The 3,634-nt window shown below is 41.6% G+C and overlaps 1 protein-coding gene across 2 annotated transcripts in view; it reads right to left on the reverse strand.

The window, feature by feature from the left end:
• The window catches only part of map3k13 (mitogen-activated protein kinase kinase kinase 13), a 37,510-nt gene extending 34,899 nt beyond the window's left edge, over nucleotides 1–2,611 (reverse strand). For both annotated transcript variants that reach the window (XM_085434197.1, XM_085434192.1), the window contains exon 1: nucleotides 2,537–2,611. The gene's annotated coding sequence lies outside the window, so the exon portion shown is untranslated. The remainder of the gene's footprint in view (nucleotides 1–2,536) is intronic.
• Nucleotides 2,612–3,634: the final 1,023 nt, after the last annotated feature.

Raw genomic sequence — 3,634 nt, forward strand, 5'->3', positions numbered from 1 at the left:
CCTTTAAACAACAGTTCCACCAACAGCTTGCAAGACAGGTGAAAATTCCAGGAAGTCTTTCAGGAAATTACACGTCACACCTATGCGAGTGCACTTTGTTGAAATGAAAAACAACCCGGTGCTTGTTAGTGGCAGTTTCAATGTCATAAAAAATATACTACAATAGCTTCAAATGGTAGATTGGCCCCACATGTATAGATGTGACACTGTAACACCACCTGAGAGGTGCAGTCTCCAGCTCGGAGTCACCTGGGGGGAGACCACATTTGGCTGATTAGTGTCGAGTGTGACCTGTAACTGCACCACAGACAGGCAGCAGTAACAAGGGAGGCAAAGCCATTAGTGACACATGTGGGCACTTACTGGAAACATCCCTCTCAGCACAATGAGGGTGGAACACAATGCTGCTGCTGCTGACAGCCCACAGCAGCCGTGGCTCACATGTGCGACGCCTTGTGCCGCCGACTGACTGTCAAAGCGTGTTGGCACAAATGAAGAACCCAAACGCTGTTGTGACATCATGAAAGACACATGAATGATGGCGGCTGATTTGTGTCAGATGGCTCCCGCTGCGCTGCTCATGGAGCGAGCGTGCAGGGTAAGAGGTCCACACCATCTAAAACTCAGTCACACGCTGCCAGTTTATTAGGCACAGATTGGTCCCGATTCAGTTTTAGGCAACACAGGCGCTGACGAGGGAGGCGATTAATTACTGACAAATACACATCCAAACAGTGTCCACAGCTGCTAAGGGGCACGCCTGTGAGGCACTTTGGTTAACATTTTTTTCACTTAAACCAATTTTATGGAGAAACTAAAGTGAGTTGATTGAGATCTAAGGTTGTCTTTAGGCTCTACTCATGGATAAAGTTTTAAAAGTAAATAAATAAATCCAGCATTTTTTTAGTTAACCTTCATCTTGCCAACTGGCTGACATGCACCAACACAAAGATCACTGATGAACTACAATCACGTTATACAGCAGTTCACTTCAGCCATTCACCTTTCATTGATTTCTGCTGAAGTTCAAAGTGAGCATAAGAATGGGGAAGAAAGAGGATTTTAGTGACTCTTAACATGACATAGGTTGTTGGTGTTGTTGTATTTCAGAAGCTGCTGATTTCCTGGGATTTTCCCACAACACCATCTCTAGGGTTGCAAAGTGAGCAGCAGATCTCTGGGTGAAAATGTCTCACTGATATCAGAGGAGAATAAACCGGTAGCTCTGAGGTGAGAGGAAGGTAACAGTAACTAAAACAGCCACTTGTTACAACCAAAGTATGCAGAAGAGCATCTCTGAATGCACAACACCTTTAAGTAGCTGGGCTACAGCACCAGAAGACCACACCAGTTGCCACTCAGCGAGCATCTCGTATCAGTGGTTCAGGCCGGTGGTGGTATAAGGGTGTGTGGGATTTACCACACTCACCACAGTTCGTACCTTTTTAGTACCAGAAGAGCCTCACTTAAACACCACAGTCTACCTGAGTATTGTGGCTGACTATGTCCGTCCCTTTATGACCACAGTGCACTCATCTTCTGATGGCTGCTTCCACCAAAATAACACACCGTGTCACAAACCAGTTCACTGTACTCAAATATATCTCAGTGTCAATATAATAGAGCACCTCTGAAGCCCATTAATCTGCAGTAGCAATATGACCAGTATCTGAGAGGAATGTTTCCAGCAGCTTTTTGAATCTATGCCACAAAGCATTAAGGCCTACCTAACCAGCTACTATCAACCGCTGTAAGACATTTATCCCCTTTTTTTTTTATTAGCATGACTTGCAATTCTCCCTATGCTCAGAAGGCTTAACTCTAGTGAGGACCAACAAAACCAGCTACACATATTTCCCATCACATTATTAACAAACCACAAGCTCATTTAACTTTCATTGAATATGTAAAAAATAATTATTAGGGCTGGGAGGAATTAGTGGTGTACAGATGACAATTTAAAATAAATGATATTCAAAGTAAATAAGCACCAACCTGTCCCATCCTGTATCTGTTTCTCTCTTTAGCCACGTAGTCAAAAAAAAAACTAAACTAAACAAAACTTCAGTCTGAGAACTCAATAACAAACATTTCTTCACCAGCCTCTATAATTTCACCTCCTCTCCTCAGCAGCCTGTAATTTCCTCCCTCTCCTGGGTCAAACACAGGCTCTCTGTAGCTCGCTATTTAACGAGATTGTGCACTTGGTTACATAATGACGGCGAATAAGAGCACTAACCTCACCTATACCTGCCGTGTGACTCCCGTCGCTTAAAACCACGTCTGTGAGGAAGCCACAGGTGAAGGTGGTAAAGCTGCTGAGGACCGGGAGCCGATTTGTGGCTTTGATTTCATTCATAAACACTTTCAGGACCAGTCGTCGCGTTAGACAGCAGTTCAGTGACAGCTGCCCCGGTCGGCACATTACAGCCTCATCACCCCACCAACAAACCGACAGACCGGAGCGTTTCTCTTCACCCTCTTCACACATTAACCTCCTCTCGGTAAATGTCCCACACACAACCCGGTTTCTTACCCTTCGGCGCTTCTCCGTCCCTCACACAGGTCCGCCTGTCGTCTCCGGGTCCATCTATTTACTGTCCACACAGAATGGTACGGTCTAGTCTTGTGAGCGTCACACGTCACTTCCGGAGCCTCGTGCACCTGTAAAGCTGTTCACGTGGTCAAAGATCGTCTATGTAGTGCGTGACAGCACAGGAACGTGAGTTTCTAATAGCACTGAAGGTAAAATATATGAATACATTTTTAAAAGTTCTGCTTTGTAATTACATCATAGCGGAAGACCACAAGCTGATTCATGTTACATGTGAATTTCTTTCTAAGTTTCTTTCTAGATAGATTATTGATCCATCTGTGATTATCTTGATAACTGAACTGTCATAATGCTTTAATTCTGTGCTGTACATTTGCAGTTTGGCACACAAAATAATACAATTTTAATTTTCACATACAAAAATACAAATTTATGTAACGTGCATATTCTTATCAAGGTCTACCCTGATCAGAATATTTTGATCAAGGTATAGTACTGGCTTTATTTATGTATTTATTTTTCTATGCTTATCGTTCTGTTTGTTTAATTTAGTTGCTTTTTATTCTTGATAGACACTTTAATGATTCTGCAAGAGATATAACTGTGCTACAGGACCTTCATAAAGAATAATAATAAAATGAGTGTAATCTACAATGAACACAAAATGGTTAAAGGTATCACAGGCTCATATTTATGGTCTTATTATGTGAGGTGGTGAAATATTTTATATACAGTATGTACATATACACACTTATACAAAAGTTAAAGAAAAACAGCAAGACTGAGATTGTGCAAAAGAGAATTCTAGCAGATATACTGTAGATGCCATAAATAAATGCTAATTAATTGTTTAATTATTATTAATTAAAGAACGACACTGTGTAGGTCTTCATTGTCTTAAGGCTAACAAGAACAACACTATGCACTAACTAACACACTTAAAGTACTTTTGTTTTTAAGTGTTGTGTATCAACGTTGCCTGATTGAGGTATTTGTAAGTGTTTCCATTTCTGGTATTTTATACTTCTGTGCCATCACACTTTCACTTACTTTCATTCATTACCTGTCTGGGAACCTGAA

This window comes from Copadichromis virginalis, linkage group LG16 (genome assembly GCF_057382275.1).
Source record: "Copadichromis virginalis isolate Kocher_CV1m ecotype Utaka linkage group LG16, C_Virginalis_male_GT1.1, whole genome shotgun sequence".
NCBI lineage: Eukaryota > Metazoa > Chordata > Actinopteri > Cichliformes > Cichlidae > Copadichromis > Copadichromis virginalis.